This window comes from Seriola lalandi, unplaced genomic scaffold, assembly GCF_002814215.2.
Source record: "Seriola lalandi dorsalis isolate HSWRI2012SDOR001 ecotype SW California unplaced genomic scaffold, Sedor1 jcf7180002054544, whole genome shotgun sequence".
Lineage (NCBI taxonomy): Eukaryota > Metazoa > Chordata > Actinopteri > Carangiformes > Carangidae > Seriola > Seriola lalandi.
Window position 1 is genome coordinate 1415492 of NW_019525097.1, and position 14675 is coordinate 1430166.

At 41.9% G+C, this 14675-nt stretch overlaps 1 protein-coding gene across 3 annotated transcripts in view; it reads left to right on the forward strand.

Moving 5' to 3' along the window:
* Positions 1-14675, forward strand: part of cnih3 (cornichon family AMPA receptor auxiliary protein 3) — a 63142-nt gene that overhangs the window by 33993 nt on the left and 14474 nt on the right. The window lies entirely within an intron of this gene.

Consider the following 14675-nt stretch of genomic DNA (forward strand, 5'->3'; position numbering starts at 1 on the left):
GTGCTTATAATAGTTACTCTCTATTTACACATCATGACAAAAAAAAACACACTCTACCTCGTGTCTCTGAAGAACCTAAACCATGAATTTCAACAATCTTAAATTCAAATACTTTCAAGTCAATAACAGTGATTGAGGACTTAAAGGAACTATTTGTAAGCTTTGCTATCGCTACATAGCTAATGTTAGCATTAACAGCTGTTTACTTACCAATCTAGAAGAAACGTTGCGAGTTCAGCATCAATTTAATTCCTTTACTCACCATCAGCTGTCGCCAGCGGTGAAAAACGACGGCCATGTTAACTCTTGTTTCTATCACTTGTTTTTCTTCTACTAAAGTTGGCACGCTAACAAGCTAGCCCCGGCCTGTCTCGTCACTTTCTGATACCCACTCACGATAGCTGCTCAGAGGGAGGCCGTGTTATAACCTCTTGTCTTGTAAACGCAACGATGGGCTAAAGTCTGGTCAAGCGACAATCACCACCATCCGCTCCCGCCAAGGAACCACGATTGACGGTAGGGAAGACTTACAAATGGCCCCTTTAAATCAATTACCTGAACGCATTAGGTGGGTTAACTATTTTAAAATAGCTCGACTGTGAAACAGATGTGGGGCATTAGAGGAAAACTGTGCTCACACATGAAAGAAAAGGTTTTACACAGAGTACCCTGCACCTGCCAACAGCTGGCTGATTCTATAACATTGTCAGGAAGCAGACAACATAAACTGTAATAGAAGATATATATATACAGTGCAGATAACACACAGCAGTGGTTTTGTTTGCTATTGCATATGACAAGAAAAAGAATTTCCCAAACATTGTACAAACACTCCATGAGGTGTCACCTCCCTCCAACCATCTGTCCATCCAGATGCTACTTTTAGGACTTCAGCATCCCTCCCGCCATATGTACGTATAAGGTCATTTTTCTTGGCATACAACTTTTCACAAACTAGATTAGCAGTGTTGAGTGCAGCATTTACAAATTGAAGCACTGCAGCATCGTGGTGTGAATTCTCTCCAGGAATATAAAGTCAGCCGGTCAGCCTGCCTGCTGGAGCTCACTGTAGATTCAAGCCCAGGGCAAAACAGCACTCAATGCATTCTGAACACTTCATCAATATTCTTGAGGATTTCTTGGTTAGCCGCTTAGCTGGCATGTGGCGGGACAACCTTGACAGTTCACATCTACTGCGTGACACAATAAGATAAATCAGCAATTCTGCACAATATGGGCTTCCTGTTTGCTTGAATCTGATATAATAAATGAGGATGATTTTTATCATAATATAAAAAGTTGAACAGGAGTTTAACATATTATCACTTTTACACCAACAATAACCATTCATTTCGAAGTAACAGAACTGCCCCTGCTGCTTTTCTTAACGTTAACCATATGTGCTGACCATATTCAGTCGGACCCCACTTTGAGAACAGACTGTATACAACTGTAAACTGTCATGAATGGAGAGGATCAAAACACTCTCAGTTTCATTGTTTTGGTTCGCTCTCATCGCTCCTCATAGTGTCGTCTCCAGCCGCAGCAGGCATCTGTTTTCAGTGTAAAGGTTCTAAAAACCCGCTGTCCACTTCCTGCTCAGCGGCAAACAGCCGACGGACACAGTTGGAGACCAGCTGGTGAACATAGTGGAGCATTTAGCAGCTTAAGAGCCAAATATTTCCCTCAGGAGTTGGTGGAGACCAAAACCAGAGCTAAAAGAGAATACATTCACCAAGTGGCCAAAAACCTTGTTTTTGTTGCCCTCAAAATGGCCAAGCTAACAAGCTAACAAACAACGTCAACAAATAAAAGATGCTAACAACGCTAACTGTTCTGATACATCTGCTAGTCAGTCTGCGTCTGACTGAGGCTCAAACATGCGGCTGAGTCTCTCTGATGTTTCCTCTAAAAATAACCATCTTGATACGCACTCGCACTGCTTTCACTGGTCAACATAGTGCAAGTGGTGCTGGGAAGGGCACAAGGCCTAATCCCAAATTTGTGCCCCTTTCCAAAGTCTTTTTTTTTCTCCTATTTTATGTGTGAACACCATGTTAAAATGTGTCTGGGGGAGAACTTAAAAATGTGGCTAGGAAACTATGAACCTGAAATATATAAGAGCAGATGAGCTGGACACATTTACTGACCTGCATCTCAGGCTCTGCTCCTGTCTCTGCCCTCGTCACTCTGTCCGTCCCCCGAGCCGCCGCAGGTCACTTTCAGTCCCTGTCTCCGGAGCATGCAGAGCATTGCCACTTTTTCCTTACACCTTGGTGTGTGACTGGTTCTAATTTAACACAGAATTACATAGGATAAGCTGAGGTCTGTACATGTCAGTGTAACCTGCTGTAAATCTGCTGTGTTAATATGGATGGTTATAGTATTAATGCGTAGTTATTTAATTGTTTGGAAGCTAAAAAACATCCAGTTGTTTCAGGCTCCTTCCTTCCTCCCCTCCTACATGTTACTGGTGTCAAGGTGAAGCTTGCTCCATGTTCCAGTTACAGCCAATCAGAGTTGAGGATGCGAGGGAGTCAGATGAGAAGAGGAGGAGGAGGGTCCCCTGTGGTTGCCATGATGCTTTTGAAGTTTTTGTACAAAGGTCTCTTCGCCTCCTTCTCTCCCTTACCCCCCCCCCACACCCCTCCCTCCTATCTCTTTCTGAAACACTCCCATTTGCATGCGCCAACATACCCACATTTGCTGTCCATATACAGTATACAGACAGACCACCGCAGCAGGGCGTGCAGGTGATGCAGTCGGTGTGAAGCGTGTTGTCTGATGTGGGCCACCGAGGGCCTGTCCTGCATACTTGATGATAAAACTCTGTGAAGTTTGCCAACACACAGGACACAAAGGAAAACTGGCTGCACTGCACAGATTGTGGTTCTGTTTGTGGGATTATAGCTTTGAATGTGTGTGTGTGTGTGTGTGTGTGTGTGTCCATGACAGACAGAAAAATGTATGGCCAAAATGCATCATTTTGTATCTTCACGTGTGTCTTTCAGGTTGGATTAAAACTACTGCAAAATGTGGATGTCAGTCATGCGATCTTCTTGACGAACGTGTAGATATTTTTAAAACAGTGAGGGAGAGGGAAGCATTCAGGCCGGATCTCTTTTTATCTATTCAAGGTGAATTCAATTCCCAGGGTTACTTATAGCTACTCTATCCATCCTATCAGGAAGCTTCACAGAGTTAACTGTCACTGCTGCTGAAGAGATGTATAATCCAGGTTACTCAGATACTACTAAAAAGTTACTTGCAGCTTTTTCCATTGCATAGTTTCTGTGTGCTTTTCATCGAATGGGAAGTCATGGGTTCGTGCATCGCACTCAGGCATCAAACATTTGTGCACATACAAGAATAACAGCTGTGCACTTTCTCTTTACCACTGCTGCTTCTGTTGCCTTCAGGGACGAGGCTCTCTTTATGTTTAGTAAGCACTCGCTGTCTGAAACCACCTTCAGATCGAAGCTGTTCTGTATAAACAGTACATGTTACAATGCTATGTATAACAATAGTGATGACATTCTTATAGTTTTTCATATTGTCAGCCAATGTGTATATTATTCTTTCAAGTTTTACATCCAAAGTCGACTCCTGCTTTATGGGACAATAAGTGTGTGATAATGTGTGTATTCATGCATGTGGGTGTGTGTGTGGACATTTGTTTGAATTCGGATTGTTCTATATGTGAATGAAGAATCCTTTGAATGAACCGGATCATTTCCCTCTGCAGCTCTGTAGTGATGGGCAATTTCCTTACAAGGATCCCAGAGTGCCCTATTATCATTATGTGGCTGTACTGTTATTTATAGTCAATTTGTTCTCATAATGATAATAAATAAATGCAATAGGACAGTTGAAACATATTAATGGTAGAGGCAGTGTTTTAGTTCAGGGCAAAAGATGATCAGTGATGGAGGCAAAGCTGCATTCCTGCTGCACCATTGCTCCGGCCCCAAAGCAATTGCTTGGAAAATTTAAACAGCATTCTCCTCTTAGTCATTCACAGTCACAAGCAGCGGCACTGTGAGGATGTGTAGGCCTTTTGAAACAGTGTTGCTCTGGGCCGCGCTTAATTACTGTTATTTGTACATCCCAGTGGAATCGTTATAGACAGTAGACCCTGTAATCATCGTCACTTTCTACCCGGTTAGCGACAGCACTGGGCTCAAGGAGGACTGGCAGCATGTTATTCAAGAGACCCCTCCAACAGGGAGTCACTAAGAACTTACGTATAATTTGGTTTTGTTTATTCACAAATAGAAAACATTTGATTTTGCTATTCTTATATCATTGATTGATTGAGCTATTCTTATTCTTCAATAATTCTGGGGCTTAAAATATCAGGTTTTGTCCTGCTGTTGGTGCTAGGGGGGAAGTCATTACCATGATGCATTGTCATTAAGATCAAATGATTTTATTCCATGGAAGGCTGGATTTTCTCCCTTATATCAGGGTAACACACACTATTTGGTGATTGTAGACTGTCGTCCTGTAAAAAAACGAGCCCATAGGTCGCCTCTGCAGCTGGTTATTTCAACTGTATAATTATGATTGTTACGTTTTGTTGATAGGCGACATCTAATGGCTGTAGTAATCAAGACAGCAGCAAAGGGAAAAGTGTGGTGACGTATAAAGAGAGACAAAGTCCGAGTCACAAGGAGGTTGTGGTGGATGGATGAGTCAACAAAACACAGGAATATGACACAAGATTGATTGAAGTTGATTATTGTAACTGTGACAATGTATAGACGCTATGTCGGGAGACACTCCTATGGGTCGTATCAGAGGGTTGAGGAAAAATGACCCATACGGTCGTTGGAGGTTGGAGGACTAGTTGGATGATTGACCAAAGTTTTGGTTCAGGAAGGAAAAACAACATCAAGTTGGCACCAAAAACAAGTTTATCCATCTTCCGGGGACCATGAGTATCCATTTTTGTTTCACTTGTAATCTGACCCAAAGCTTATGTCTTCATGTCTTGTTGTGTTGTGTCATTGTGTTGGACCGACAGTTGGAATCAGTAAACACTTAACTCTTAGGAGTTAGTTTTCACTACTAGCGAATAATATCGCTGTAACAATGGGATGAAATTGGTGCTGATGTGGCCACTACTCAAAAAAGAAAGCCATCTAAAGACAACAGGGGTATTCCTGATGCATCTTTAATGGCCACCAGTGAACACATTTTCAGACAACAGAACAGGGTATAATCACATTGAATGGCGAAGCCTGCCAAAGACGAGGGGATGCAGAGGAAAGAGTGGGAGAGTGGGACTCATTAGCTTGTCAGAGAGTCTGTGAATCTCTGCTTTACCAGGCCAGGCAGAAACCAAAGGGGGAGGCAGAGAAAATGAAAGTGCTAGAAACAACACTGAAATTGGAACAAAATACTCATGCCCTTGGAAGTACGATCACAGAGGCCAATTCTGAATTAAGGTGCCCGTAATGTGGAGGTCAAGGTAGTGGATGGGCGTGTAGCACATCTGACTTATGTACGATCCACGATAACCACAATCTTTCCCAAAACCTTAAGCTAGTATTTCAGTTTGCTGACAATAACCACACCATACGTTACCATCACCACAACCTTTAGATATAGAAAAAAAGCGAAACATTTGTCAAACATTGGCACATGACAATAAGGTTAAGAATGACATCGTGGAAGGAAAAACACCAAACACGGCTCAACGTAGACTTTCTTGGCAGTTGCCCCACAGCTATAATTAGTGTCAGTTTCATTCTAAGGAAACACTAAGACCTTCAATGATTAGAAAGCAAAGAGGTAAAAGAGAGAATCCATTATCTTTACTGCTGTTGTAACTACACAAGAAAACCTCACACACTCTTTCACTACAGATGATAGTGATTGAATGGAGGATCCACGCTGCTCTGACGGCTGCTCCAGTTCTGGTTTTGTGTTTTCGTCAAAAACACTTATATCAGGAACTCCTTCTACAACCGACTCATCTCAAGTGAGATTAGGATCCTGTCACATGCTTTCAACAAGACATGAAGTTCTGTGTCTTTGTATGTGTGTCTGTCTAAGTCAGACGGATATTCTGCTCGGCGATCCTCGCTTTGACGCTCAGCTGAAGTCTTTCATTACAAAACGAGACGTCCTACTTTTGATTAAGTGATACTGACATCTAAAACGTCAAACTTTGATTGATATCTCAGTTGTCTCGACAACAAAAATACCAGATGTTTTAGGTGAAATCTCAAGAATGATATCGAGTGACTGGATTCATTACTCCATATGCGGTTCGTCCCAGTGACCATCAGCTTCTCCCAACTGAAGGCAATATTGCATATGTCGCCAGTCTCAAAACTCCACCCGAGTGTATGAAGGCTTTTACAAGATACTGAGGCCCGGGGCGGCTGTCCTCTCCAACTCATGCGGAAAGAAAATTTCATCAACTCAATTGCAAAAACAAGACTCTTCCAATTTCATGCCTATCATTCCTGCCCTCGGGGTGAAAGGGCATCAGTGGGAATGCTACTGAATACTGAAGCGGGTTCAGTTTATTTGAGCTGGGGAAGAGGAGCCTTTGATATTTCAGCTCAATGAAAAACTCGGCAATCAATGAAAGTAGTCCTTGAGTATGGAATACATCACCGCTGCTGTGTCAGATCATTATCTGTTGAAAATGTCCATATTTTAGTAATTTAGCAACTGGCATAATATTTCCATTAATCTCAGTAGATTTAAATAAAGAATACAGCTTTAGTGTAAAAGAAAACTAAGGTTTATATCAACTCTTTGTATCATTATTTCAATTCTCAGTCTCTCTTGAGACTCTTGTTTATTTCAGCACTCTGACTGGTTTTGTTGGTATGGCCTTCCTATCTCAAGTGCCAATCAGCCCAATCAAAGCCTGAGAGTTCAGATAGCAAGTAAATCTGTGTCGCAGCCACCCTGTGCAGTCGGGATCTGTGCTTCCATACATGCTGCTGCTCTGCAAAGCTGCACAAACAGGTGGGAAACAAACCAGTCAGAAAGTGTGGAGAAATGAAGCTGTGAAACTGGTGTGCTCGTTCAGCCACACACTGAACAAACCAAGTCTTTTTTTTCCGTCTCATCTCTTTTATTCTCTATTTATTTATTTCCTTCATTAATTGTGTGTGTTGCTCTGTGACCCGGTGCTTTTACCCTGCATGCCTCAAAGCAGGCACTGCCTGGAATGTCACATTTGAAAAGCTCTCCAACCTCTTTTCAGCTGTGAGCGAGCACGCTCCATGGCGGGTGGCCTTACTAATTGGACCTGGAGAGGTTGAGGGCGAGACGCGGCGGCGGCCCTGCCAGGTTCCACTTGGGCTCTGAAAGCAGCGTGGGCTCTCGTTTGCCATGCTGGATGGTTGATTTGCAGTAAGAGGTGTGAGAGCTGTTTGCCTCAGCACCGGGGTAATGAGAGGAAAAAAAGAGCATGTGAGAGTGAACAAGAAGAGACTCTTCTTTTTGGAGAGGGTGACGGTGGTTACAGGTTGGATGGAGGAGACGAGAGAAAAAAAATGAATTCTTACAAGATCTGTACTGTCATTTATTTTGCACACACACATTTTTATCATTTTATCTTGGTTTTCTGATGAAAATGTTTGAGCTTTCGTCACATTTTAGTCATTTTATTGTTGCTGGTCAGTCAATAGGGAAATATTACTCTTTTATTGTCATGATTTTTTATTAATGTGTTTCTCCTTTTGACTGTTCTGAGGCGATGAGTTACCAGCTGCATTTTTAGGTGGGAAAAAAAAAAATGGTGGGGCAACGACAACTACTTAAGAAACAAACCCCCCCACTTAAATGGCTGTGTAGGACATTTGTCCATATGCTCAGACACAATCCATAGGTATGTACCAGCTGCATATGCACTGGACATAAAGGTGCATGGCAGAGTCAGGCGTACCGGACCTCTGTCGTCATGGTAACCCTTATAATAATCTTGCCCAGACAACCTATGGAGTTGTTTTTTGGGGACAGTCTTGCTATTTCAGTGTTCACACGGTTTAACACGGGTGATAATGTGACTGAGTTTCCTCACCAGTAACTAACAGACAAGCCCCTCACCGACTTAATGAATGTGACCTGGTGAGTGTGAGAGGCTGCAGGGGCTCAAAATGCCGCACAGAGAAATGGGACATCACTTTGTGGCATATTATGTAATTTTATATCCTCCCTTGGCTTCCTGGAATGCACATTTGAAATTCATCATCATGCCATCATAGGACAAATAACTTCACACAATCTTGTCATATAAACTTTCTTTCATGCTTCTTTGTTAACCGCTCTTCTTCTATCTTCTTCTTTTTCACACTTTATGGCAGTTGTTTTCCTTTTTTTTTTTTTTTTAACACTTCTGGGCATCCCCTGGTAACCATGGTAACCCCCGTATTTAACATCACAACACTATGAATTGTGGGAAATTCCCTTAGGCAAAGTCTTATGGAAATTCTGCATAAAGGGCTCAAAATGTCTGCATGAGAGCTCTTGTGCACACATGATTTTACAGCGTTTTGCATTTAGTGGGAACGTGTCTGTGAGTCCGTGAGTGCGGACATTGGGATTGGGCCTATGAACAGGAGGGGAGGGGGCCAAAGGAAGCACATCATTAAACCGTGCATGCTGTTTTCTGTATGTATGTCACAAGGTTCATATTTGACACTTTCCCTGCGTTTTATTTGAAGTGTTGATCCTTAAGAAGATGTATCTGTTGTTTTAAGAACCACAAAACATCTCAGTGTAGTTTCACATCTCCTCTCTCAGGCTTCTTTCTGGAGCTCTAGTAACAACGGGTCGGTGAGCCAATCAGAAGAGAGGAGGCTCTGAGCCTCTCATCTGATTGGTTGACTGTTTTCTGAGTGATCTAAGAAAAAATACAGCAGATTTCAGGTAAAACATTGAGAGAAACCAGATCTTGCAAGGTTGAATGTTGGGTCCAGGTGGGCGGGGCTTGGGGCATGGCTGAGGGCGGTGACTGCTTTGTTGTGACATCACAAAGTTACAGAAGTCCTGACGGCTCATTTCTTCTGAATACAGGCTGAGTGCATTTCTCTGTGGACTGAGCGCTTTGATACTTTCACAGTATTAATATAGAACCTAGACCTGCTTTATAATCAAACAACACATGGAAATCTGCCGTTATACAATATGGGACCTTTAAAAAGAAAACAATCACTGATACCTTCCAGCTAATGAGAATGAAGACGTCCCATAGGCAGCAATGGTAAAATGGTAAAATGGACGTACGACACTGTTTATTTCTTCCTGCTGTTTTCTACAATTGCTCCAACGTCAGAAATCTTCCTGTTTTGTGCCTGGAGATATGTCTCATAAATGATGCAGGTTGAAATTAATCATTACGCTGTAGCAGCATATTGAAAATATCGACCTAAAGTTCAGATCGTTTTCAGAGGCTGTTTCTTCCTTCATGTAGTCAGACTTAACCTTTTCTCTGTTGACAGAAAGAAACCAGAGTCAAAATCTCCTTTTTCCACACCTCCTTCCCTCTTTCTTTGCCACTCTCCTGCTCCTCTTCCTCACAGTGTACAAATTCATACATAATTCATGCAAAAAAAAAATCAGGATTTTGCAGCGTTCTAAGCGGATTTATGAGTGTTTATTCCTAATGGACATTGGAGATAATGATATCCTCAGGAAGTGTAAGTCATACTGAATCTAAAAATACGTGTATCATGTCTGTGTGAGTTATGACTCCAAAAGGGTGTGAAACACTTTTGAAATGACAGAAAAAAACTGTGGGCTTCAACTGGAACCTGTTTTTTCAAAAAAAAATTGCCTATATTTGTTCACATTTTTGGCAAATTGGAACCAAAGCGTATATTTGTACTTTCAAAAAGGAGAGACTTCATTCTGAGTCAACAAATAAACTTGGTTGTTTATCATACAGAGTGTTGTGATCTCCATCAGTGAGGTGTACAACATGGTTGCAGCCATTTAAAGCGTTGCAGAGTGCAGAGTCGCTGTGTGTCTGAAGATCCTCACATGAATGAATCCTTGTCGGTGTTGCTGCTGAGTGGATCAGATGGGTGTAAGGGCGGCCCCCGGGCACCGCAGCCTCAGAAACAGATATCCAGTTCCAGCCAGACACAGTCCCATATGGGTCCTCCTGTCAGCGCACACACACACACACACACACACACACACACACACACACACACACACACACACATACACACACACACACACGGCTTCACAGGATCTGCTAGATAGTCTGTGATTGAAGGAAGAAAATAGTTTGTTACCCATTAGCATGGAAATTGAATGTATGTGCTCCAACACACACACACAGACACACCCAAACACACAGATACACACACATACAAACACACACACACACACACACACACACACACACACACACACACACACACACAAACATATCTAGTTTATAGTGAAGATGTTCACTGAATATAAAGGAGTCACAGCAGGGTCATCAGATGTTTACAATGCAGTGTGTATGAGTGTGTGTGTGTGTGTGTGTGTTTGTGTGTGTGTGTGTGTGTATGTCACAACAAAATGAGGCGTAAAATGAAAAATAAAAGCTCAGGAGGGCTGCAGTGTCAGGTCTGGACCCGGACCTGGTGGGTTTTGACTGATAAATACATTCAGTGTGTTTGTGACAGTAAACAATAAACACAGACGCTGTTTTTGTGCAGTTCAGCGTAATTAGACAATGATTTATGTAACGAAGTTCAACACAGCTGTTCATACAGATGGGTCGGACTGCGCAGCGGAGCATGACAGTTTGTTTGTGGTCAGACCGTTGGATTTAGAGAGCAAACAGGACTCTCTGCTTCCTGCTGAAACTGTAAAGAGCAGGATGGAGTTTGGTGTAACTCCACAGCCGACCCCCGAAGGGTTTACACTGTCTTTGTGCAAGTTCCAGTCTGTGCAAACTTCTGCAATTACAGAACTGTGGCTTGTCCATGGATGCAGCATGTGTCTTTAAATGATGATCGGTCTGCAGGACCAACATTTTTAATTAGCTGATGTAAACACAGGAGCATATCCTTTCTTCCAGGTGCTGCTTTACCTCCAGTATCCAGGTAGCCATGTTGTGTTCTATCTCCGTCATGGAGGATGAATACACGGATAGTGCGTCTGTGTCCAGCGGCTACGTGAGAAAAGCTTTTTTCTCTGTACCACTGCTCTATTTTTGCCAGAGCAGCTTGTGTTTACATTTTAAATTTGACAATTTTTTTTGAATTAATATTTAATCATCCTATGAATTGTTAGTGACTCCACATACATGTTGCAAAAGTAGCTTTTTCTTGGTGTGACACAGGAGACGGACTGCTGCAGGTTTTCCTTCTGCTAATATATAGAATATTTAGAAAATGTGTGTATTTTATCTGAAGACAGACAGACTTCTTAAAGATGCTCCTCTGAAACGCAGTGGATATTGGAACAGTAACAGAGACGAGACAGAGACTTAAAGACCTGCCTTCTTCTCAGAGACACAGTTTGTAGGTCCAATAAAGGAAATCAACACAAAGATGAAGATGAATGCTGCTTAAATACTAGACTGTACAAATATAAGAAATATGAGCTTAAACTAGATTTATGGTAATTATTTTAACATCCATGGGCTTCTGGTCTGCTACAGATTTGTCCACAGCACAAACTACAGTGTTGGGAGTGTTGCAGTGGTAACTCCTGGAGGGATGAGAGCGCCTCATTATGCAGATATCAGTGGTTTTGGATAGTGTCCATGAATCTGCAGAGGAGGCCGGGGGCATGTGAACCAGCAAAGAGTGGCATGATCCCTCACTGGCTTCCCACCAACAAACCGCTTTGAGCCAAATAAATACAGAGGTTTTCAAAAAGCTTCTATTTTACACCTAATGTCTTAAACTTCCGCTTGAATTTTAAAGAAAATATAAAGTTTCATTGGCTACTCTGGTTTGAGTTAAAGTAACCAGTTTTTTACTGGACGATGGAAACATCCCATATTGTATAAAGGTGTTATCCATGTGTTGTTTGATTATAAAGCAGGTCTAGGTTCTACATTCATACTGTGAAAGAATCAAAGCCTCAGTCCACAGAGAAATGCACACAGCCTGTATTCAGAAACTGAGCCTTAAAACCAGCCGTCAGGACTTCTGTAACTTTGTGATGTCACAACAAAGCAGTCACAGCCTTCAGCCCCGCCCACCTGGACCCACCATCCAACCTCGCAGGATTTGGTTTCTCTGAGTGTTTTAACGGAAATCTACTATACGTATTTGCGAGTGAGCCAATCAGAAGAGAGGCTCAGAGCCTCCTCTCTTCTGATTGGCTCACTGACCTGTTGTTACTAGAGCTCCAGAGAGAAGCCTGAGGGAGGAGATGTAAAACTACACTGAGATGGTTTTTGGATCTTAAAACCACAAATATATCTTCTTATGGATCAACACTTCAAACAAAACAAAAGAGAAGAGGAAAATATGAACCTTTAAAACATGACATGATACATACAATCACAAACCGTGCACTTTGCAGAAGACTAGCATCGATAGCTCTCATGTTTTCATATTAAATGCCTAAACTTTGTAGTTATTTTACATTCTTTAACAAGGCAACTTGGGGACACAAAGCCGTTTTCATCTTGTTCACATCAGATTTTTATGCTGTTGTCTTTAAAGTTTTATGTCCTTCTCAGTGTTGCGTAGTTACTGCAGTGACAGATCATGTTTGTACCTTCATCCGAGCGCTGTCAGCCAACAAGCATTAGGGACTTGAACGAGACGAGGACTGAAAAGGCAGAATGTAAAGCTCAGTGTGACTATTTGTTTTTTTACAAGCTTTTTGTCTGTGTGTGGGGAGGGGGGAGTTTGTGTGTCTTCTCATCCATGCACTGTATCTGAGCTGCACTGGTGTGTGTGTGTGTGTGTGTGTGTGTGTGTGTGTGTGTGTGTGTGTGTGTGTGCGCACGCAGCTTCCCTGCTATATGTGTGAAAGCAAATGGATATATTTAGGTTTTGTCTTAGCAGCAGTTTTCTGCTCTCACACAGTTGAAGAGCTGTTCAGTGAAAAGATGTTTTTCTGTCATTAGGAGGCATGTAGCCGTCTGAATAATGCATCCTGAACACCGCCTTGTTACGGCCGCATATACAATAATGTTCAAGGACCAGAATGGTACCATAATGCTTCGCCCTGTATACTGTTAAATATACATGAGCAGCGAAGTGGCTTTCTTTGTGAATAACATTAACTATAGTGGTGAAAAGCTGCTGCAGATTTCAATAGACTAAGTCTATAATTTGTGTTTTTCAGATGTTCACAGGGATCAGCATGACGTGTAATTAAACTGGCCAAAGACTCGTCCAGGGTGGCGAACCAGGCTTTACTGGTTGCGTGCCAACTCCTGTGGTAGTCAAAGATTCTACACGTGTTTACTCTAATTTGAAGTGATCATTTTCAACACTGTCAGTCCTTAGGATGCAGCTACATCTGTTGCTAGGCAACAGATGTTGCTGCATCCTTACCTCATCATTTTGAAGTAGAAAGTTTTTTTTAGATTACCGCATACTTTCTTTTTTGTTTGTTTTTTACTGAATACAAAATGAACGATTGGCCATTTAAATTGTCCTGTTAAACAAGTTAGTTCAGTATTTAACGCTGCAGTAAGTGTTTCTCTTATGGACAGTGGAAGACGCTCTAAACATACAGTATATTACGTCTTTATTACACATGCAGACATTCATTTGGAGTAATTTTATGTCTGATATTAATTCTCCTTTCAGCTGTTCTTTAGTTTCTACGCACTCCTGGAGAAAATCAGGGAAAGATTAGAGTATGGTTCTCAAGGCTTCACCATGTTCCCCAGCTAGTCACTAACTGTCTGTCGTTTGGTGCTGAGCAGGTTCTGTGTGATAGGTCGACGTGATCACAATATTGCAATGCAACACTATTTGCATGCAAATTGCAGGGAATGGCAGGTTAACGCCACAGCATGCTGTTGTATGTTAACCACATGGGTCACTCAAGCTGCCAATGACTGTAAAACCACTCATCTGATTCGTTGATTAATATTGTAACAGAGGTGTTTAAAATTTAAATCAATACATTTGTGATTTGTGTCTTTATTCGTCTTTTATTTACAGTGAGAACAATTGTTATCCTGTTCTGATGAATGAAATTGATGGCAGCCGTATTGACTTTCTGCTCACTGCTGTGTTATTGAACACACTGCGTAAAGAGCTGAGACAGTGAAAGTCACAAAATGGCAGATCGCCGATTAACAAGCATGATTGGATAGATCAGGACATGACTCAACGTGAAGATACCAGCCGTTCAATATCAGGCAAAGACAGACATATCACTCAATTCATGCAACTGTCAAATGGCAAGAGCTGCTGCAGCCGCGCATCACTATATCATTTTGGATAATCCCCGAAAGTGCAATGTCTTTTACACTTTGTAAAAAAACAAAATATGGCAGTGAACACAAGAACTTATATGAAAGAAGAAAATGCTCCTGACGATGTTCACTTTACTGTAAAATCTAAACCTACTTCTGCAACATCTCGTGCAGCTTCGCCAAACTGAGCGCCAGTGGATTTTGTGATGGATCATAAAAGTGTACAAATATAAGCCTCTTTTAACTTCCCTCAACTCTTTACTTTGGGGAACAAAGGGGAGCCTTGTTGCTTAAGGGGAGGGGT